This window comes from Suricata suricatta, chromosome 6 (assembly GCF_006229205.1).
Source record: "Suricata suricatta isolate VVHF042 chromosome 6, meerkat_22Aug2017_6uvM2_HiC, whole genome shotgun sequence".
NCBI lineage: Eukaryota > Metazoa > Chordata > Mammalia > Carnivora > Herpestidae > Suricata > Suricata suricatta.
Genome location: NC_043705.1, coordinates 80,250,049 through 80,274,692, shown reverse-complemented (window position 1 = coordinate 80,274,692; position 24,644 = coordinate 80,250,049). Strand labels below are relative to the sequence as shown.

Below are 24,644 nucleotides of genomic sequence, written 5' to 3'. Positions count from 1 at the left end.
CCAGACAATGGATTCAGCACCAAAAAGGATAAAAAGACATGGAGGAAATTTGAATGAACATTACTAAGTGGAAAACTTCATGATGTATGACATTCTGGAAAAGGCAAAACTGGAGAGAGTAAAAGGATCAGTGGTAGCCAGGGATTGGGAAGGAAGCAGGGGGTGAATAGGCAGAGCACAGAGCACTGTTAGGGCGGTGAAACTATTCTATATGCTACCACAATGGTGAATATTTGTCATTGAACATTTTTCAAAACCCAAAGAGCATGCAGCACCATGAGTGAACTATGGACTATGGGCTCTAAAAAATAGTCTATTTTTAAAAGTGGGGGAAACAAGTCAGTGTGAGGAGTTGAAAATTTAGACTGGAAACAGCAGGCGCTCTTTTATTTTTTGAGCAGGGAATGGTGCAGTAAAAACGATGTTTTAAGAACTCTTTCATCACAGTGTATAGTATAGAATGGATCAAAATAGCAAGACACTACAGCAACAATATAAATGCAAAATGATGAGAGAGGGTTGAAGATCTGGTGATGATTTGAAACTCAATGGGAAGGAAACTTTACTGTTAACATCTCGTCATCTGGAGCCCTGTGGTTCTCTTTTCATTATGTTATAAATAAAAGCAGTGTTGGACCTATCTAAAAGGGAAAGGGAAAAGTGTGAAAGAAGAGTTGAAATGTGTAAGAGGCTCTGAAAAATCTGTGCTTCAGAATGAGGCTGGAAGGCAGCATATGGGAAGCACTTGAGTACATTAAAAAGCCACCATGTGAATTATTTTAAAAATCTAATTTGCAAAGGCCATTGGCATTGCTTGGGTGCATTTGTAAATCAGGCAGTCGCTAAGTCATCTTGAACAGCTAAAGCTATAATTTCCATGAAAAGACTCAAAATATTAAAACATTAATTGAAAGAGAGCACTTTGAAAATCCTGTTTGCAGAGTTCATTCAGCTGGGCAGGATAGGGTCAGGCTAGTTTTTCATCTGCAGGATAGGCTAAGCCTTTTTGCATGATTGCCTCGGAAAACAAATCCTTCATATTGTAAATGAATGATTCCTTGGTCTGTTTGCTTTATTAAAGTCCATTGCAGTCCTTTTTATTTATTAAGCTCTCAGTTTCTAGTAAACTCTCAAACTTGTGCATAAAATGTCCCGTGTTATTTAATCTGCTAGCTATTGTTTATCCCCTGTCTCGTGAAGCCAGGGCTGGCAGATTCAGCTTTTATTATGATGGCCATAAAGTGTCTGTGGCATCTGTGATGGGGATAAGCCTGGCAGGACAGGGGTCTGCTGCTCCCTGCTCTTCTCCTGTGGGCTGGCAGGTGGGCACAGATGCTCCCCTAGCGCTCCTCCCCTACAGTTCCTGCCAAACCTTAGATCACCTTTACAGAACAGAGGGAAACTCAATGTCAGCAACTCACACAGGCTAATCTTTCCTCTGAGGCAGTTGAGAAAAGCTGCTGAAAACAGAAGATTGACTTTGGGCTCCCTCTCTGAAGGTCCTTGCTGTTTCAAGGTCAGGTAGGTAATGCACATAGTGTTCTCATTAGGGCAGATGCTACAAAGTCTGGAAGGGAATAGGTAAAAAAAGGAAAGGAGACCTATATGCTTATTCCAGTCCAGGTACTTTACATTAGCATAATGTATTCTCTTACATCTTAGGAGGGAAGAAATATTATTTCTTTCATTTTATAGGTGAAAAAAAAGGAAGGTATAAGGAAATAACTAGAAAACAGGGCAGACATGCAGATAAGAAGTTAGTAGTAAAACAAAAAATAAGTTATTAGTAAGCAGCAGAGCTGTGGGGCTAAATCCGGGCCGGCCGAACTTCAGATCCCAAGTACTTTTAACTCCACTGACTCTTGTCATGGTTCTGTTGCCAGGACCGCCTTGACCTGCCAGTTCTCTGCACCTCCTTTCTGTGTGGCCAGTTCCTGTACTGCTTCTGAGGTCCTTGCCTGAATGGCAGAGCCCCAGGGCTCACCCATGGAAAGTTACTTCTCTGTAGCTCCCAGACTGCAGGTCAGCTGAGAAGTCCTCATTCTTGTCACACACACACCAATTTTGTCACTGGTAGGATTAATTTAGCTCATTAAGCACCTTCCCATTAGGCTTGTGGCTTAAGTGAGGTGTCAGAATTTGATGATTTCTATTTTATGAATTACATTGATGTGCTACTTCTTTGATCCCTTTTCATAGCCCATGTTATGGCCATCTGGACACTTCCTTCTCTTGGAGTTTTTAGGATGGCAGCCAAAGCAAGTACAGAATACTGAACAGATCAATATAGTTAAGCGCATTACCATAATCCACAGACATTAAAACATCAATACCTCATTCCCCTGACAAAGCTTATATCAAACATAAGGCTCGATGGCACAATAGATAGATTCATGAGGCTTTCACCTCTGGGAATGAATTTCAACACGGCTTAGGTCATTTGAAAAAGATGAGTTTCATGGTGTTAACTTTGCCAAAAGTTGTTTATTGTCATTTGGGCTCCGATCACAATCCAATCAGAGGGGCAGCATTCACTTACAAAAGGGATACTCTCCACACTTTAATCAAACACAAGAATTCATTTGAACACTGTGTGCCTAGTATCCTGTTCTATTAAAAACACCTGCACATGTTAAACTGTGAAGCTTCACATATAACCCTATCAATATGTTAAGCCAAGATGTGGAGAATTTTAAAACTCAATGAATATTTCTTGGGCACTTGAATTATGTGCCCAGCACTGTTCCAGGGGCTGGAGGCATAGTCGGGGTATGCAACAAACAGGGGCTTCCTCTACAGAATTTATGTTGTAGCTGGGGAGACAGACAAGCAAACAAATAGATAAAGTAATTTCAGGTAACTACAGATGCCATGAAGAAAGCAGACCTGGAAATGTAAAGTGGGGTGGTAAGGGCGGGACTTGCTGAAAAGCTGAATCCAATATGTGGAGAAAATGGCCAGGAAGAGGTTTGGAAGTTGCATGAGGCATCCTAGGTAGAATAGTAAGTGCAATGCCCTGAGGCAGGAATGAGTTTAATTCATGTAAGGAACAGAAATAAGGCCAACAGGGACCTTAAAGTCAAGCTGATGCTGGCACAGGCTAGATCATGCAGAGCCTTCCCTGATATGATGAAGGACTTGGGGAGTCACTCGGAGATTTAAAGTAGCAAAGGGACATAGTTTTAATTTCATTTTTTATTTTAATATTTATTATTATTATTAATCATGATTTATTTTTTAGATACAAATTATTCTGGCGATGGAGGTGGTTCTTGACATGGGTGATTTTTGCCCCCAAAGGGATATTTGTCAATATGTGGAGATACTTTTTGGTCATCACAACTGGTGAGTGCTACTGACATCTAGTGGGATGCTGCCAAACATCCCATAATGCCCAAGATAGCCCCCTCAACAGTTAGTCTAAAATATCAGTGTGCTATGTTTGAGAACCCCTGAATTATGGTATGGAGAATAGATTATTCAGGAAGGAGTAAGAGTGGAAGCATAATGCTAGGGCAGGAACCGAGGAGAAATTATGGTTATTTAGACTAGACTGTTCACAGCAAGGCTGGAGAGAGGTGAAGTGACTCAGGATATATTTTGGAGATAAAGTTGATAGGACCTGCTGATAAATTGGCTGTAGGAAGTAAAAGAAAAAGGAGTCAAGGACGACTACCATGTTTTCTGAGCAAATGGGTAGACAATGCATTTACCAAGATGGGACAGAAGAGGCAAGGAAGAGGTTGGAGGGGAGAAATCAAGAATTTTATTTTGGGCACATTAAATGTAAGACCTGTTAGACTTCTCATGTGGAGATTCGTGAATACGTGAATCAGAAACTAAAGGTATCGAGCATACAGATAATATTTAAGGTCATGGGACTGCAGAAGGTGGCTAAGAGGAACAGAGAGGAGAGTGCTGAGCTCTCCATATTTAGAGGCCGAAATGAGGGGAATGATTCACCAATAAGCACTGAGAAAGAGGTGTTAGGGGGGCACTTGGGTGGCTCAGTGGTTCTCTGTCTGCCTTCACCTCAGGTCACGATCTCACAGTTTGTGAGTTCAAGCCCACCTTGAACAGGCTCTGCTGTCAGCATGGAGCCTGCTTCAGACCCTCTGACCCCTCCCCCACGCTTAAAAATAAATAAACATTTTTTAAAAAAGAAAGAGGTGTTAGGGAAGCGAAGGGAAACTAGGCAAATGCGCTATCCTCGAAGATAGGGAGGGAAGGTTTGCAGAACTGAGCCATCATCTATGCTGAATGTTTCTGAGAGGTCATATACAATGAGAGGAAAAAAACCCTTGAATTTGGCTGCCTCAATTTGGCCAAAAAAGTAGTGACAGACTAGGCTATCTTGGGTGACATGGCAGATATTGAACCCTTACTGGCATGGGTTGCAGAGAGCATGTTCAGAAGATATAATCAAACCTATTAATTCTTTAAATAAATATTGCTAAGAAGACGAAAGAAATGGGATGGTGACAGAATTCCAATGCCACAGCAGAAAAAAAGTGTCTTTTTCTTAATAGAATCCTTTATAAGTCACAATGTGTTACATTTACTTATGAAATTCAGTAATCATTTGAACAACTAATTTCATGATTTCCTAGTCATTGCCATATAACACCTGAATTTTTTCAACAGTAGAACTCTATTTTATGAACAAAACTAAAATAAAACATTCCAGAGCCACTGAACAAGCTTCAGAATAGTAGTTATTTTAAGAATGTATTTAGAAAACCATTACATAAAGTTTGTTCAATTGAAACTACAAAATTTTGGGGTGCCTGGGTGGCTTAGTCAGTTGAGCGACCAGCTTCAGCTCATGTCATGATCTCGCTGTTCGTGAGTTCAAGACCCACGTCAGGCTCTGTGCTGACAGCTAGTTCAGAACCTGGACCCTGTCTTCAGATTCTGTCTCCCTCTCTCTCTGACCCTCCCCTGCTCACGCTGTCTCTCTCTCAAAAATAAATAAAACATTAAAAAATTTAAAAAAAAAAGAAACTACAAAATTTTGTGCACCAGTCAGTAGGGGGATAAAATTGTCCTCGTGATAAGTTCTTTCTCATGATCCTGACATTATAGCAAGACTTTAATCTTGGCACTGTCATTTCTTAGTTCTTTGGCAAAGTTGTTTCACCTCTAAACACACGAGATTCCTCATTTATAAAACAGTAGAGGTTAGGGTGAAGATTAAATGAAATAAAGCATGTAAATTGTGTATGTCTGCATGGGACCCGTCTTCTCACTTCTTTCTGGCACCTTCACTCCAGGACTTTCTGACTTTCTTTATGTGGCAGTGCTAGTCATCATGGGGAGTTCTGGTTTTTTCCCCACATTTCCCTTATGGTGTCTTCCAAACTCAGCTCGTACACAGTCCAGAATGCAGTGGAATCTGCACACACTTGCTGCCTGTTACCCTGAAGCATCTATATGATGTTAACACCAAAGCAAGATTTGTTTCTGTGGTTTCTGTATTTCAGTGTATGAGACACTGTGGATTACCAAATATGTAAGCTGTGATGACTTCAGAGTGAGAACCTCATCAAATTGTTGGTTCAGAGTTTAGATACAGCCAGGACCATAAGATACAGCCAGAACCTCAATCATCCAACCACGAACAGAAGACTTTTCTAAGAAAGAAAAAAAAAAAGAAGACCAAAACTCACAATAACTCTTGAATTATTTATATAAGTAGAAGTGAGAAAAAAAACCCTATTCAAATGTAAAAGAAAATTGCCGCTGACCTAAATTGCGATTTTTGAAGAGAAAAGAACTTATTTGTTGATTAAATTCTTGTCAAAGATGGGGGATTGTTAGGAGGAATCCATAAAGATGAGAAAATTATAATAATGAAATCTTTATATAATTTAAGCAAAGCAATCAGTTCCCATACCCCAAACCACAGGCCTCTAGAGTTCACCAGTTCAGAAGAATGACATACTCACAAATGTATCATTAGGATGGGCTAAAGGTTTCTGGTTTTGTTTTTTATATTTAGACAATGCTGGGAATATTTGCCAAACAAGGCTCATCCTTCTGTGCTTCCAATAAATGGATGCTGATAATTCACTCCAAATCCCCAGATGTTTTTTTTCTAACCAGACTATTTTGGAAATTTCTTTTATTTCTGAGTTGCCTAGACTTTCTCCTGTCTCTGTGCATACATTTAGGGAATAAATTTGATGAGAAAGTCTCAATAATTCCCTTATTTTTCACTTATCTCTGTGCAATTCCTAAGTTCTATCCAGTATTCCACTGATTTAAATTAATGAAACACATCCCTAAGTCATGGACTAGCACTGGAAGAAAGGTGAAAATGCCAGAGGCCCATGTTTTCCTCAGCAACCTCTACAACCAGTCAGTGGTCATCTAGATCCCCAATCAACCTTCTAGAGATCTAGAAGTGAATCTCCAATTAGGGAGCCCAGGCTGATTCTGGCTCTAAATCCATCCTCTGAAGCCACACAGAACCAAACAAATTTCCTTTTTCAGGCAGGCATTTCCCATAACACAACCCAGCTCTGCCTCGTACAGAGTGGGGGATGGGGGATCAGAGGATGAGAAGGACTGCTTGGGAGGGTAGGTCACCAGGCACAAAGAGAAGAACCCTTGCCTAACCTGTGAGAAGAGCACAGCTGAGTGGGGGTGGTGGGAGTGGACCATGCCTTTTGTTAATGCTAAACACTCTTCAGCTCATAGCTTGAACCCTCTGCACAGACTGAAGGATGAATGTCATTTTAGCCCCAGTTAATGAGTTTCACACGAGTCCCTTCTAGTCTCAAATTCCCCGCTACCACTCTGCGTTGCTTACATTGAAGTCTGAACATCCCAGAGCACCACTTCTGTGAATATTCTGAGATGTGTCTCATGGAGGGAGAAGAATGTCCTTGGATTAAGGTAAAGACTGTTTTGGAGATTCTGGCCTATGTTCAGGAGCCTTCCTAGGGCAGTTTCCACAGTGAATGAATCCTATCTTTAAGCATGGAGCTCACTTGGGCTTTTGAAATGTGAAGTCTGTGCCAAGTAGGACCAATCAGAATTTGATGTAATTTCTGCCATGCAAATCTCTTTTATGTAAATTTTGTTTTAGGGAGCATCCAAACACAGAGAGGTGGGGAGTGATTACAGAAAGTCCATAATCCTTGCATTATTAGCATCTTCAGTACAAGAATTCTGAAATAGCCACTAATGATGAAGCAGCAGAAAGGGAAATTAAGGAAACAATCCCATTTAAAATTGTATAAAAAAATAATAAGATATCTAGGAGCAAATTCAACCAAAGAAGTGAAAGACATGTACTCTGAAAACTATAAAACACTGATGGAAGAAATTGAAGACAATACAAAGAAATGTAAAGACATTCCATGAGCATGGATTGGAAGAACAAATATTGTTAAAATGTTTATACTGCCCAAAGCAATCTACAGATTTAATGCAATCCCTATCAAAATGCCAACAGCATTTTCCATAGAACTAGAACAAATAATCCTAAAATTTGTATGGAACAACAAAAGATCCCACATAGCCAAAGCAATCTTGAAAAAGAAAAACAAAACTGGAGTATCACGATTCCAGACTTTCAGCTATATTACAAAGCTGTATGCAGTATGGTTCTACACAAAATAGACACATAGATCAATACAACAGAATAGAAAACTCGAAACAAACCCACAATTATATGGTCAATTAATCTTTGACAAAGGAAGAAAGAATATGCAATGGGAAATAGTCTTCGTAAATGGAGTTGGGAAAACTAGACAGCTACATGCAAAAGAATAAAACTGGGCCACTCTCTTATACCATACACAGAAATAAACTTAAAGTGAATCAAGGGCCTAAATGTGACACCTGACCATAAAAATCCTAGGAGACTCTATAGGCAATAATTTCTCTGACATCAGCTGAAACAACATTTTTCTAGATATGTCTCCTGAGGCAAGGGATATAAAAGCAAATATAAACTATTAGGACTAGATCAAAATTCAAAAGAAACGAACAAAAAAATCTCTGCAGAGCAAAGAAAACAATCAATAAAACTAAAAGGTAACCATGGGAGAAGATATTTGCAAATGACATATCAGATGAAGAGTTAGTATCCAAATATCTATAAATAACTTACCAAACTCAACACTCCAAAACCAAATAATCCAGTGAAGAAATAGGAAAAAGACATGAATAGACACTCTTCCAAAAAAGACATCCAGATGGTTAACAGACGCATGAAAAAAAATCACTCATCATCAGGGAAATACAAATACAGTGAGATACCACCTCACACTGGTCAGAGTGGCTAAATTTAACACTTAAGCAACAATAGATGTTAGCAAGGATGTGGGAATGTAAACTGGTGCAGCCAGTCTGGAAAACAGTATGGAGGTTCCTCAAAAAATGAAAAATGGAACTACCCTACGACCCAGCAAATGTGCTACTTGGAATTTATCCAAAGGATACAAAAATGATGATTTGATGGGGTACCTGCACCCCAAAGTTTATAGCAGCACTATCAGCAATAGCCAAATTATAGAAAGATCCCAATATCCCATGAATAGCTTAAGAAGATGTGATTATATATATATGTATATATATAGTATGTACATATATATATGCATTGTGTGTGTATGTATATACACATATATATACTCATGTACTCATAACTGCCTCCATCCTTTCCTCATACTTCCCCACCTCCCGACAAAGACTTCCTTAAAGCACTGATACTTTTTTTTTGCTAAGCAGTGTCCCAACTCATAACACTCACTGGTTTTGCCCAGAATGCAAGATAACTCTTCTAGCTTGACCTGATTAGATCCCAAGTTAAAACCATTGAATTTGGAGCTACAGGACAGTAGAAATCATCTAGTTTTACTACCTGAATTCCCCAATAAGTAACCTAAGGCCAAGGCATTGGTGTGGCTGGCATAGGGCATGGAGAGTAAGACAGAACCAGGTCTTTTCTTGTAAGCATTCTGGTGCCCAGTCCCTGCCTGCGTCTTATGTATAGAATAGCCAGGCCTACATCCCAGCACTGGCTACTCCCTAAGGCCTGAAGATTCGCCAGTGTGTCAGCTTGTGTCCTGCTTTTAGCATCCTTCTCATATAATTTCTCTCGCCCACAATCTATGACTCCTCATAATTATCTGGCCGAAATTTGGTGCATTTTCAAGACTTGGCAGAGTAGAATCTTCCCATGAAGCATCTTTAGACCCTCACAAGTCAAGTAAGACACAGGTTATTTTTTTTTATTCTACTACAGAAAGAATAATGATAATGGCTAACATTTACTGAGCACTTACTATGTGCTAGTCATGTTACAAATTATATATCACTCAGTTCTAATAACACTTTATGCCTACAGGTGAGATGTCTTCCTAGCCGTGTGAGTTAAGTATCCACACGTTTAACCACTGTGCTACGTTGATGTTGAGGCATATCAACGGTCATTGAGGCACATACCTGTAGCACGGGGCTGTACTTTTGTTTAATATATGTCTTTCTTTCCCACTAGACTGTAAGCCCCTCAGAGTAAAGGTTTGTGTTTTGACTTTTTTTTCTCTCCATACCTAGCAATTTCTGGCAGAGAGTAAGTACTCAATAAACATTTGCTGAATGAATGCATAAATGAAAGAATCATTTTTCATCGGATGTCCTTAAAGTGCAGTTCCAAAACAGTCCGTGCACAATGGTTTGCAAATAGGCTCAGACTAGTGATTTTGGTGCCTGAATAATGACTTCCCCAAACAGACACTATAGATTGTTGGCAAAAATGTCAGATAATTAAAAGGCTTTATATAGTAGCAAAATCAAATACCTTTATAGGTGACTATGAGAATTTCAGAGTTCTCTCTTCTTGCTAAGGGGAACAGGAGAGGAAGCAGGGGACAGCCGGAGTGGTGTCAGAGTGGAGGCAGGGGAGACAGCCCCACTCTCTGCACTGTGCACTTAGCTTCCTGAGAAATGCTGGCATGGGAGACCTCCTGTAAAAACCGCTTTATCCAGTTTTTAAAAAGACATGCTTTTAAATGCTCTCTAAGGCCTTTTAAAAGCAAATATCCTGGGATTCTAAAAATTCACCTCCAAATTTCACTGTGGCCCATGGCAGACCCAAAATGCAAGTCATAGGAAAAATCTTGGTTACTTTAGAATTCTTCAAAGTACATATTTTCTATTGTACAGAAGCTGCTCGTTAAAAGACAGAAAATGAACATTTAGAAAATGAAACTAAACCTACACTTCTTTCCCAGGGGTGAGCCCTCAAAGATTTTGTGTTTGTGGTGCTGAGAACCAAAGACGCTCTCACCTATAAATGGTCATCAGCTAACAAGAGCTGAACACACTCTGTAACCCCGAGCCAACCCTCCAGCCCAGCTTGCTCTGCCTGTCTGTCAAATGTGGGGTGGGAGCTCACCAAAGGTCTCTTTCTGGGCAAATGTTCTGTGATTTCACACACTCCTGAAATCAACTCGTGATCTCCCTTTACACCACCAGCATGGGTGGGCACCAGATCCAAAGCCCCTGTACAACATATCACTCCTTCTTTCACTGCCTTTCTATTAACGCTGCAGCTTTGGTCACAACCAAAGCTCTCCATGGTCTCTCAATGACTGTTGGAAGTTCATAGTCATTTACTTCTTTCTTTTGACTTTGATTCTCCTCATCCACCACCCTGCCTACAATTTTTTTGGATGACTAGGAATTATCTGAGAACATGCCAATACTCACTTATATCATCTTCTAGACACAAATCTTGAGATTCACACCCATTTCTTACCACAAGAGAAATATAATATATATGTATTTAAAATATGACTTTCTTGGGAAAAAATATCCTTAATTTCACAAAAGTTTATGAAACTATTGGTTTATGAACTTACTGGTTTGACATTTGAGATGTCAATTGAGATGTCATTTTAGTTTTAATGATTTTCTCATGAAATATATTTTGCTTTAAAAATACAGGTAATAAAATAATTTAGTATTTGGAATTAACCATAAATGACCATTGTTTAATAAAACAGGCTATGACATTTTCCAATGCATAGCTATAAATCTCTCAGTATACACGTTCCTGATAGATATTTTTGAACAACTCACATCAGCTATTCTTAATATTATAAGCTTCCTTTTATCCTCTACCACTTTCCTTTTTAAACCTGTTATATTCACAGAATATCACATTTTCCTCACAAGCTGTTTTAATTTGCATTTTTCTCAATGACTAATCTGACATGCCAGATAGAAGATTCTTATTTTTTTTCCATCTTAGTAAATGCTACTGAAGTATTTTGTTTTGTGTTTGTAAATTCTGAGAAATCCAGCAACAATAGACAAGAAATAAAGTCCAATGAATGTCTGCAAGTTCTTATTCTCAAAATGGCCATATTTTTGAGATTATCCTTTTTGCAAAATGGCAGTCCATGCTTCCATTTCAGTAACTTTGCTGTGATGGAAAATCATACAAGTGTTGCCAGAATCAATATTTTAAATTCTTGCGTTGGTTTCAGACAGCAGGATTCACAGTGGTAATACTATACACCATGTGTTTCTATTTGAAATTAACTGAGTTTCTTACTTGTAGTTATGCTGCAAGATGGTGTGATTCTGAGTCTCCTTTTCTCCCAAAGATTTTATTGCCTTATTTTTTAGAAGAATGAATTTTCTTATTTCTAAGACATTGAGAAACTATTCCATTTCTCTATATTTGTACCAGGAAGAAGGAGGCAGTTATCCATTTCTATTTCTTCTTTGTCACATTAGTTGCCAAACTAATCCTCCTTGTACTTTCAGTGGACATTTGTCTCCCAGTTATTTATAGTCAACTAATGATCACTCCTCTGGAACTTTGTCTGTGTTCCACATGTTTGGTTGGAACAAGGCAGTCAGTTGGCAAGAAAGTTTAATGAGGAAACCCCTCAAAAACTGGCTTCAGGATTTTCCATGTTTATTGTTGGTTAGAAATAGGACTCAGGAAGTACTCATTCTGTACTTATCACCAGTAACACATCAGAGACTTACAGCAAATGGAGGCATTCCCATGTGAATATGGTAGCCTAGGTTCATAATTATAGACCATGTGTGTGACTGCACTTTTGCCATTGAGGTTTACACATCTTAAGTAAATCCTGCATGTGGAAAACAGGATGATTTGCCTAGAAAATTCTCAGGACTGGCTGAAGAAACCACAAAGTTCAAAGGGGAGCCAAGAGTTCAGGCTGAGGAATACCAAAGACCAAGAAAGAGAAGTGATTTCACTTTGCAGAAGGAAATGCCTTTGGAAGAAGTAAATGCCTGACCTTCTAGTGGCTTTACTTTTGAAAGAGTCATAAAGATTTCTTGAAAAGTTAGGCAGAAAGACCTCAGACTAAGAATAGGGGTGAGTTAGAGATTAGACAGACTTCCCCACACTAAGAAAAATGAGTAAAAATCATTTCTAAGGCTGGAGAACTCAAGACAGAGTCAGTCCGTATCCATTCAGTAGCATTTATTGAGGATCTATTGTATGTAAATCACCAATTATATTACTATGCACACTCCCCTCATTGCTAAACAGATTGTTCCCCTCTCCCCTTCTCTTAGGAATTGCTCCTCACTCATCTCATGGTTGTGAGATTGAGCCCCATGTTGGGCTCTGTGCTGACAGCATGGAGCCTGCTTGGGGTTCTCTCTCTCTCTCTTTCTCTCTAGCTCTCTCTCTCTCTCAAATTAAATAAACTTAAAAAAAGAAAGTATATACTTTCTGCTTTGTTTTTGCACAAACCCTCTTAAGCCTAACCTTGCCTTTTTATTTTGGAATCATATTGGAAGACTGCATGGCATTCTAACCTACTGAATTTTTCTTATCAGATTTTCTAATAGACTCAGCAGGCATATGGTCACAATTCCTGTGTTTAACTAATTGCTTTTGCTATCACATGACAATGGCTGCCTATTTTAATGGTGTTTTCAGCGCCTTCTACCTAATTTCCACTCAGCAAGTCCTACCTTTTATAGTCTGTTATTTTCAACACCTTATTTCTGGGAGCAAATTCTGTTTCCATTATATTTAGTTGGGATGCATCTGGGTGATTCACTTGGTTAAGTGTCCAACTCTGGATTTTGGCTCAGGTCCCAATTTCATTGTTAGTGAGTTTGAGCCCCACATTGGGGTTTTATATCTTTTATGTCAAAAAAATATATATAATTTTGTTGGACATAATACAACATGCCGAATTACTTAAACATCAAAAGTGATTTTATGCCTCTTTTATGTCACACAACAGAGAGACAGAAGCTCTGGTTCACAACTAGGTTGTAGTTAGTGGTTTCCACATCTTCATGTACCAACTCAACAGGTACTCCTGACAAAATCTAATCCCCTCACCAAATAAGGAGATAAGAGATCTCAATCCACTTACCTATTTTCACAAGCATTTTATTTCAGGATACTTCATGTCAAGCAGGTCTTCTTTTACCAGACTTTAAGACCCATTTCAATTTTCCTCTTGTCAAATAGGACAGTTTTTCTTATCTCCAAATTGGTGTCTGAGAGCAAGAAGGACACACAGTTGTTGGCAAAAATGGAAAACCTTTGGGAAAGAAGCTGTCCCAGGGCAGAACACTCTATTATGCTACTTATTCCTTTATGACTCTCCTCCTGCTCTTACAGGTGTCAGTAGAAAGAGAAACAAGTCATCCTAAAGGACAGACAGCTTTGTGATGATGTTGCCACCTTAGGCATACACCCTGGAATTTTGCTATCTGGCTGCCATGAGGAAATCTGCTCCTTCACCTCTATGCCAGCTCTGCAGAGGGTCCCTGGTCCCTACTTTGTAATCAGCACAGTTGTATTTCAGAATCAGTTCTTGTTGCTCTATTCCTTTTCACTAAGGCATAGGCAAACATATTATGGTTTTCAAATAGAATTCAAACCACTTCCTTAAGAGCAGACTCAAGTATTAGACATTCATGTGTAATATGGGTTTACTTAAAACATCCAACCACATGCTCAACTTGAAAGACAATAAAACAGAATAGAGGAAGATGTAGTCACAGTGGTACTTAGTAATCTCCCAAGGCAGGGATCCAACCCTCTGACTCTGTGTCTGTGAAATGTATAGAGGTGTACCTAAGAAGGCCCAAGGAAAGTCAGGGGAAAATGCATTTTCCTTCTTGAGAGAATTTCTGATACATTCTAAAAGAGAAAGAGCAGAAAGGAATTTGGAAATTTGGAAAACACAGCACAAATAGCTCAGAAGTTACAGCAAAGAATATTATATTTGGTGGTTCACATTCACAGTTCTTTCCCAAAATGCCATTATTTGAGACCATACATGGAGTTAGGTCTCACAACCCAGCCTTTCCCCATCACAATGCCATTCTTGATTTAGATATCAAAACCAAGCAGAATGCAGTCTGACACCACCTTGGTCATGACAATAGATTAAAGACTATGCCATCCACTGTTGGGTTGCGTAGAGCTGGAGTTCCATTAGTGGACAACTGTCTAAATGGTTCAAGGCTCCAGAGGGACGGCACCCTTGATGTCTCAGGACAGCTCTCACCCCTCTTCCAGACATCCTTCTGATTTCCCAAGCAGCTCAAATGCCCAGCAATTCAACGATGTGATAAATACAAATGAAACTTGTGGCTGTCCCCAACTTTATTATGAACACTGGGGGGAACCAATTTAAGGGAATAAGCATTCAAGGGAAGACAGTTATTTTGTTATCATTGTGCACAAAAACAGGTGGATGCAAATTCCTCACTTTATTGCTTTGTTTGGTTTGCTTCATTTCCTCCCATCAAGACCTTTTCTCTCTTTCTATAACCTGTTTTGTATTCTGCTGGTAGATCTAGTTCCTCCTCAATACAGAAAGAAAGCTAAATTGTTTTTAGATAAAAATGTCATCTGCCTCCCTCAAAATGGGAAATTCAATCATACAAATGACTGTACAAATGACTGTGGAGGCTGGTTCTCCATTTCCAATGTGGTGTCACTTAGAATGAGATGTCCTTCAACAGCTGTTGTGCATTACTATGGAGGCTGAAAGCCCATTTCCTCCAATCACAGTAAAGGACACCCAAAGCTGCTGCTCCCCCCCTCAAACAACTCACTCCAGGCCGTAAAATCTTAATTGTCAACAGCAACCAAGAGAGCAAACTGCACTGGGGAAATTCAGTGCACCCAGCTTGGAGTATGGGCCAGAAACACAAGTAGAGCAGAGACTTGCTGTGTGGTCTGGGGACACATAAGTACCTCTTCCAACTGTGACATTCTCTGTGAGGTGAAGGTATAGAGGGCCTGAGAGCCCCAAGAGGGGAGGGGGCCACAAAGCTTAGTCATATGTCAGCTGGATCCAACCAAATCTCTGCTCCTTCATTCTGACTAAATATTGCCTTATGATTATTGCTCATCTCTATTTGATACTGTTCTTTAGGTGAACTCAGAACATGTTTTAAAGATTCTCCCTTTCAGTAGATGCAGCTTAAAGACAATTTTAGTTTTTGAAATACCCATATTATACCCATATAGCTTCATGACTGGAGGGAAAATAGCTAATTATTAAATACATCTGCCAAGGAATAGTCAAAGGAGATCTACAACTAGTTCATTCTAATATGCTCAGATAACTGTTAACCCCAACACGAATGGGAGCAATAAATTAAAGTGTACTAGCTGGCATCAACAAAGATGGTGAAAGGAAAGGGAAATATTGTGTTCCTATTTGGGGCCAGGCCTCACTGTAAGGAATCTTCATATACACTCTCTCATATAGTCCTAGAAAACCCTATTAGATAAGAATTATAACTTCCATTTCTTCACGTAAGAATAGTGAAGTTGACAATATTTAAATTGACCAAGTTTCTACACAGAGAGTGAGTGAACTAGAATTTGACCTGTCTAGCTTTCTGCTCTTTTTATTACATATTTCAGTTTCAGGCATATGACTTCAAGAAAGTAGATTTAAGTAAACACTTCCCCTGTGGATCTGATCAATTTTAAGTGTAAGTACTATATGAGAACATTGTGCCTGGGAGGAGTAAATTGCTCATACCTCAAATAATAAAACTTTCTCTCCTGTTTTTCCACCTCTAAAACCTTCTCTTTCCTTTTTCTACATGCATAAGCATGGGGATTTACAATAGAGTAAAAACAGTAATTCTAAGAGAAATGTAATGATATTCCTCTAAAAAAGTGGCTACCCAGGAGAATCCATATAATTCCTTTCCTCATCAAAAGTTACCCTTCCAAAAAACAAATACAAAACAAAAAAGGAAACAAAACAATAGAGAGGAACACACACACACACACACACACACTCACTCATTCACTCACAGACACCTCAGAAAAATTCTACATGTGTCTCCTAGCCTGGCTGGTAAACTCCTTATGGAAAAAAAATCGTTTGTCTGAGACCTCATTGAGAACTGAGGAACTCACACTGGAAGGGAATGGTGGCTTGGCTGACTTAAGGACTGCTCAAGTTGCTGGGGTGGATCTGAGGGTTTATCCTGAGGGAGCCCAGCGTTCAGAGAGCCAAGGGGGAAGGGAAGCCCGCCAGCACTCTGCAGGAGAAATGCAGGACGGGTCAGAGGCAGGACTGAAGCAGTAATGACAGAGCCAAGAGGTTAGAGTCTTGTGGGAGCAGAGATCGAGGTCTGAGGAGGACAGAACAAGAGTGAGGACAATCATGGGACACCTGGGTGGCTCAGTGAGTGGAGCATCCGACTCTTGGTTTTGGCTTAGGTAATGATCTCATGGTTTCATGAGTTCAAACCCTGTGTCAGGATTCTCTTACTCTCCTTCTCTCTCAGCCCCTCCACCACTTGCACTGTCTATCTCTCAAAATAAATAAACTTAAAAAGTGAGGACGATCACCATGAAGCTTTTTTTTTAATGTTTTAATTTATTTTTTAGAGAGAGAGAGAGAGAGAGAGAGACAGTGTGAGCAGTGTCAGAGGAGAGGGAGACACAGAATCCAAAGACAGGCTCCAGACTCTGAGCTAGCTGTCAGCACAGAGCCTGATGCAGGACTCAAACCCAGGAACTGTGAGATCATGACCTGAGCTGAAGTCAGACGCTTATCTAAAGGAGCCACCCAGGCACCACAATCACCACAAAGTTTCAAAGAATATGTAAACCTTTGCACTTTGTGATGGCTCAATTTTTAAAGTATGCCGCATGTAAGGTGGATGGTATACGTTAGGTAGGACAAGTACCTAAAGTGTACACTAACAAAAATGGTCCATAAAATACATGTGGGTTTTATTGTTGTTACTGTTATCATAGTACCTTAGGTCAGTGCTTCCCAATCTCAACAACTAACAGCTCCATTCTTTGCCCTGGAGAATACATTTGTCCTTTTCCTTTCTGTGAGGATAATCTTCCCAATGCACACAGGCCATTATACTTCAATCTTACATATTTTCTTACCTCCTTTTCTTGCCATGTTTTTGATTATCTACATTATTCCAAAAATGACTTGCATGCTTTTACATTCTTACTTAGTAGTACAATCATTCCTTGCCTCCTACTCACAAAGTTTGCTGGAAAAAAATTTACAGTCTGTGGAAACAGTGCTTATTACCTGTAAAGTAAGATGGAGACACTCAGAACATCAGCATGGAGATAATTCTCCAGCCATGGACCCCATGGAAACCTGTCCTCTTATACAAACATTCCATTTCAGTGTTACACAAAGAATAATCTAGTACATAGAGAGTCCCCTAGAAGTTAAGTAAGCACTATTATAAACTTGTTTTTCAACACCTATGTAAGGGACATTGTGATTCAAAATTGAATAGTAAAAGACTGAAATACAAACATTGTGGAGCCTGCTGTTATGCTCAAAATAAAAGTGACGCAATTCTTATTTTTTATAGACACTTAGCTTATTTTTAATGTTTATGTTTGAGAGACAGAGACAAGCACAATTGGGGGGAGGGGCAGAGAGAGAGAGCGAGACACAGAATCTGAAACAGACTCCAGGGTCTGAGCTGTCAGTACAGAGCCTGATGTGGGGCTCGAACTCACAAACTGTGAGATCATGACCTGAGCCAAAGTCAGATGCTTAACTGGCTAAGCCACCCAGGTACCCCCACAATACTTAAATTTTTTTTATTTTTGAGAGAGACAGTATAAGTGGGGGAGAAGCAGAGAGAGAGCAGGTAACAGAATCAAAACAGGCTCTGCCTGCCAGGGCAGAACCTGATTTGGAGGTCAAACTCAAGAACCCCCAGATCATGATCTTAGTTGATGTTGGATGCTTAAGCAACTGAGCTACCCAGGCACCCCAAAACTGATGCAATTCTTAAGTTAAAACTGAAAAGTAGAGTGTTACCACCTAAAGGTGGATTCAGGTTGGAATGAGAACCTTCTCAAAGTGTTTGCCTGATTCTGCACTCCTCTCTGGAGAAGAGTAGCTCTTGGAGCTATCTTTCCTTGGCTGATGCACTCGTACTCTGTCAAGATGAAAAATAAATTCTTCAAATACATGTGCCCTGAAAGGAATATCACTGAAGCAGAGGGACAGTAGGTCCATCCTTCTATTCCCTCCGTGCACACTTCTTCAGAGCATCAGAGATGTGTCAAGATCCTGGGCTCTGCAATCAGTTTGGTTCCAGCATGTCTCTGAACCAACTCCAAGTCCCATTTGGGGCATAAATCAAAAGGGTGGTATTTTCTGCCCTCTAAAGCTCTGGAGCATGCTTTGATAGAAGGTTTCAAATCAATACAGTACAAGTCACATTCTAAAGTTCTTTAGGACTAAATTGCACCTGAGAACAGGTTGCCAGCATATTGAGCCAGAATTCAAAAATTTCTTCTTTTGAATACAGAAAACCTCCTGAGGTCTCTTCACTACATCACCACAATCTCCTAGAGAGGACTCATAGTTGGGCCAGTTAAGAGCAACTCTGAAAGCTATCGCCCCTATTATATCTGATTGAGGCTGAAAGACTCTTCTAACTTAGTATTTGTTGTGTTTGCAGATCTTTTTTGGTCTCTTATGATTTGGAAATGGGAAGGCACAGCTGCAGAGTAGCAATCAAAGTGGGGGAGGTGATCATTTACATTCTAACACACCGAGATTTCCTAGTCAAGGTTACTTATAAATCAAATAGACGTCATTTCATAAACACCCCCAAACAACTGTACTCCATTATCAAAATGGGAAGCAGTGCTGTTAATGGGTATCTAAGGACTGAAATCAATTTAACTTACAGGCACTCAGCTGCTTCAACAGTTGTGAACATATCTGAATGTTAATAAACACTGATTAGTATTAATATCAGACAAGACTAAATGTGGCTGGCATGAAATTCTCAATCTAGTGAACAGAGAAGTCTGTTGACAAAGATATATTCTCTATTCCCTTGTCTAAAGAAAATTTCCATAGATTTGACAGTATTACCACCAGTTTCACAAAGATATTATGGCATTTTGTTAGTGTTAGATAGTATAACACTCTCATGAAAAGAGAGTAACTAACTATAAGAGTCACATGTCACTGAGAGACAACACTGAAATGATACAGAGCAAACCCAGGAGCAGCAGGTGGAATGTGAAAATTAGGATGAAAGACAGTGAAGATATGCAGACCGTGATAACACAGAACAGCTGAGAGTGAGGGCCGGCTCCTTAGAGGAGACGTTGACAGCAGCCATGACCTGCATAAGGAGCGATAATGCTGGAACATGGCTCCACTTTTGTTTCCTTTCAACAAAAGTGTAAAGGAGCAAAAGGAAGTGAAGTGAAACCTATCAATTGGAATTGCAAAGATGTCTGATTTTAGCAAATTTCATGTGAACTCTGAGCTCTGACTTCTTTCTATTTTCTCACTCACCATTATTTGCTCTGACTACCCTGTGATGTGAGAAAACAGAGTGGATAGTTGTTAGAACTAGTAAGAATCAGTGGGTTTTACTTGAACGATATCTATTGTCTAGGATACTTATACATATTTTAATGGATATATTGAAGTATAATTGACAAAAATTGTATATATTGAAAATGAACTCCTTGATGTTTTAACATGTGTATACATTGTGAAATGATCACCACAATCAAGGTAAGTAATATATCATCACTTCACATGGTTACCATACTTTTCTTTGTCTTTTTATTAATGGTGAGAACACTTAGGCAAATTTCAAGTATATAATACACTATTGTTAACTATGGTCACCGTGTTCTTCAGTAGGTCTCCAGGGCTCATTCATCACAAAGGTGACACTGCAGTGCAATAGAGGAAAGAATTCTCTTTTCAATAACTGGTGCTGGGTAAACTGGATATCCATATGGAAGAAAAAAAATAAAGAATCTCTAACCCCTCCCAACCATATACAAAAAGAAAATTATAAGAGGGCTGCAGATTCAAATGTGAAACGAGTTTCCTTTATTTTTTTGAGAGAGTGAGAGAGAGTGTGCTCGAACGAGCAGAGGAGAAGGGGGGGTGGAGGGGGAGTTTTAAGCAGGCTCCATGCTTAGCACAAGCCCGATGTAGGGCTCAGTTCCATGACCCTGGGATCAAGACCTGAGCTGAAATCAAGAGTCAGCTGCTCAATGACTGAGCCACCCAGGGACCCCATCTTTGCTTTATATGGGATTTGGAGTCCTAGTAACTCACTGGTTTTTTTTAAAATCTGGGTGCTATTATACAGGTGTGCTCAATTTGTAAAACCACATGCAACTGTGCACTTACAATTTGTTTACTTCTCTGTAATAAATGTTATACATCTGTTAGAGTTGTTATACTCCAATAAGAAGTTTTAAAAATCAAGTAACATCTGAATTTAAATGTTCATGGGTCCTTACCCTCTCCTACAAACTATAGAAACATTGAAAAACTTTTAATACAGTAAGCACACATAAAATGTAGACCTATATTCACCAGTTGTTAAAATTTTACATTTGCTTTCTCTCTCCCTCCCCTTCTTTCTGTCTATCCACATACATATACTTTTTTTTTTTTTGGCTGTCTACAAGAGACTCATTTTATTTATTTATTTATTTTTGGTTTTGCTACTTGTTAGTAGAGCATATGTTTGTTTGTTTTTCCCCTTTTCATATGTGGTTGTTTTGGCATTTTTGAAGAGCCAGACTCCTAACAATTAGTTGTCAAGTCTCTTCAGTGGCAGTTGCTCTCTTCCTCCCTGCCTGCTCCAGGAGCAGGCTTTCTACCAAGTCTACCTTGCCCCTGGTCTCTGCAAGCACTCGTGACATCTGTGAGATGGGCTGGAAGTACTAGGACAGCCCTTGTTTTGAGGCCCCTCAGAGGCCACATGTTGTTAAGCTTGCTCACCCTCAATGTTCAGCAATTCATTAAAGCTTTGATCTGAAATTTTATTTTTTATTTTTTTCCCAAGTAAGAGTTGTTTTTTTCTTTCTGATCTTCCTCTATTGAGGAGGTGAACACATCTGTAAAGAGGGCATAGAGTTTTTTTGCTTTCAGAGTTCAATTCCAAATAAGATAAACCCTTGATCCTCAAAGGCAGTGGTTATTAAATTCCTTTAAAGTGGTTGGACAGAGGGAGGAGCCAAGGTGGCAGAGAGGAAGGGAGCTCTGTAAACTTCGTCTGCCCCATCTATTGAACTGAGAAGAACATTCCTCTCATCTGCAAGAGTGGAAGGAGAAAACACAGACTCCAGAAAGAAGACAACCTCAAAGATGCCTGAGTGAGTGAGTGCGAACTGGAGAGATTGGAAAATGGGCTAGCCCGAGAAGGGCAGGGGAGGTGGGAGCCCCAGCCCAACATAGGGAAAGCGCCCGGAGACCCTGAGAGACAAAGGGAAGAGAAAGAGAAGCTGAATATGCTCATAGTACTGTCTCTGGGGAAGAGATAAAGAATGTTTAGCCCCGCTTGGAGAGAAAAACTCTCACTACATAAATAACTGTTGGGTAGCCCAAATCCTGAACCTGGGTGGCACAAGGGAAAAAACAGCTTCCATCCATGCGCCATCCCTGCAGGGAGTTGACGGCCACGGTGGCAGCCGCGGGGGCGTGCACTTCAGCCTCCATTGTGGGAGTGGGAGCACACACCTCATTTCAACGGCGCATCTTGCCTCCAGGATTGGCAACTCGAATCCTGAATCCCGGATGCCAAAAGGGAAAAAATAGCCCCCACCCCTACGCAATCCTGGTAGGGAGTTGGCGGCGGTGGAGGCCAGGGCACGCTTCGGATGCAGGAGAGCGCAGCTCAATTCCGGCCACACCTCGGGCAGTGCCAGCGTGAATCCCAGCTGATGCCAAGAGAAACGGATCCCTCCCCCTACATGATCTGCATTCCCGGCTGGGGGCTGGGAGTTGGCGGAGTTGTCTGTGAGGGCATGCACTTCGCCTCCTGCAGCACACCTCCTGCAGGCACAAATCCCTGCCTGCGCCTAGAGAAACTACTCCCTCCCCCTATGAGATCCCGGCTAAGAAACCAGGTGCCAAAGCAAGTACGTTCCATCTGGTAGCATAAAAGTGATTGACTAGGATTGTGAAATGAGGCGGGCCTGGAAAGTACAGCTTGGCTCAGCTGTGGCACAAGGAGATCGAACTCATTAGAGTGGCCTGCAGTGCTTAGTTCCAGCGGAGCTTGGGACATCATTCTACTCTCCACAACCACCATGACAAGGCCTCCGAGAACAGCCCCCAAGACCTATACACCAAACCACGCCTATCCGAGAGGGGGAGCTGCTGCTTTTTTTTTGTACTTATTTTTTATTATGATACCTTTTTTACTTAAATTTTTTTAAATTTTTACTCCTTATTTTCCTTTTTCCTTTCTCCCTCTTTTTTTTCTCCCTCCTCTTGCCTTCCAGATATATTCTCCCATATCTCATCCTTATCTCTCCCCTCAACTGGTTATACACTTTTAGACTGTCCATTGTCCTTTGTTGTCTCTGCCCCCCTTTATTTTTTTCTTCTCTTCTTTTCTTCTCTTTCCTCTCCATTTTCTTTTCTTCCTGTCTTCCTTTTAATTTGTTTGTTTGTTTGACTTGTCTGTGCATTTCCATGCTTCTGTGCCCTCTGTGTTTGTCTGTCTGTTTTCCTTCTCAGGGCTACCCCAAGAAATAAGCCAAAGTGCACATGACAGCGTGTTGCAAATACCGCTGAGTAGGGAAATAAAATAATCAATCACAACAAGAGAAACTGAGAGACACCATTAAAAGAACATTTCCTAAAATGACAGGCCCTGGACAGTCAATAAGCCTCCTTTAACAGAGCAATACTAACAGGTGCACAGTGCACAACGAGCTTTTAAAACCTGACAAGAGACAGAAAACTAGCCAAAATGACAAAACGAAGGCACTCTCCCCTGAAGAATCTCCAGGAATAAGTCACAGCCAGAGAACTGTTAAAAACAGATCTAAACAACATAGCAGGACAAGAATTTTAAAAACTTGTCATAAAATTAATCGCTGGGGTTGAAAAAAGCATCAGAGAAGCAACTGAGACAATGACTAGGGACTTTGAAAATAGTTGTGACAACTTTAAAAAGGCTTTAAATGAGGTGAATAATAAAATGGAGGCGGCCATCTCAAGGACGGAAGAGGCAGAGGGAAGAATGAGTGAATTAGAATACATAGTTAGAGCAAACTAGGAAGCCGGAAAAAAAAAAAAGAGAAATTGATCTAGGAGCAGGACAGGTGAATTCGAGACCTGAGCGATATAATCAAACAGAACAACATCCATATCATAGGAATTCCAGAAAAGGGAGACAGAAAGAAAGGTCCTAAAGGGATACTAGACCAAATTATAACTGAGAATTTCCCAAATCTGGGAAAAGAAATAGACATTCAAATTCAAGAGGCACAAAGAACCCCCTTAAGACATAATTTGAATTGACCTATGGCATGACATATCATAGTGAATCTGGCAAAATATAAAGATAAAGAGAGAATTCTGAAAGTGGCTAGGGAGAAAAGGGCCCTCACATACAAAGGGAAACCTATGAGTGGTTACAGACCTATCTAATAAAACTTGGCAGGCCAGAAAGGAATGGCAGGAAATCTTCAGTATGATGAACAGAAAAAACATGCAGCCAAGAATCCTTTATCCAGCAAGCCTGTCATTCAAAATAGAAAGAGAGATAAACGTGTTCCCAAATAAACAAAAATTGAGAGAATTCATGACCACCAAACCAGCCCTACAAGAAATCCTAAGAGGGACTCTATGAGGGAAATGTTATAAAGAATACAAGGTGCCAGAGATACCACTATAAACATGAATTCTACGGAGAACACAAAGACTCTAAACCCACATTTTTTAATAATAACACTGAATGTAAATAGACTGAATGCTCCAACCAAACAACACAGGGTAGCATAATGGATAAAAAAAACCCCAAAATCCATCTATTTGCTGTCTATAAGAGACTCATTTTAGACCTGAAGATACCTTCAGGTTGAAAGTAAAGGGAAGGAGAAATATCTATCATGCGACTGGAAGCCAAATGAAAGCCTGAGTAACCATACTTATATCAGATGAACTGGACGTTAAAGTAAAGGCAGTAATAAGCAATGAAGAAGGACATTATACAATAATTACAGGGTCTCTCCATCGGGAAGAGCTAACAATTATAAACATCTATGTGCCAAATTCGGGAGCACCCAAATAATAAAACATTTAATCACAGACAGAAATAATCTTATTGATAAGAATGTGCTAATTGCAGGA

At 40.0% G+C, this 24,644-nt stretch overlaps 1 long non-coding RNA gene across 4 annotated transcripts in view; it reads right to left on the bottom strand.

Moving 5' to 3' along the window:
* LOC115294708 overlaps positions 1 to 17,576 on the bottom strand; it is a 41,073-nt gene extending 23,497 nt beyond the window's left edge. For 2 of the 4 annotated variants that reach the window (XR_003910077.1, XR_003910080.1), the window contains exons 1-2: positions 17,414 to 17,576; positions 13,395 to 13,521 (exon numbers count right to left, since the gene is read on the bottom strand). This is a non-coding gene — a long non-coding RNA (uncharacterized LOC115294708). Of the gene's footprint in view, positions 1 to 1,145; positions 1,568 to 5,469; positions 5,634 to 13,394; positions 13,522 to 17,413 lie in introns of those variants that run through there. The other 2 variants (XR_003910079.1, XR_003910078.1) reach the window with 2 other exon arrangements.
* Between the last annotated feature and the right edge of the window lie 7,068 nt (positions 17,577 to 24,644).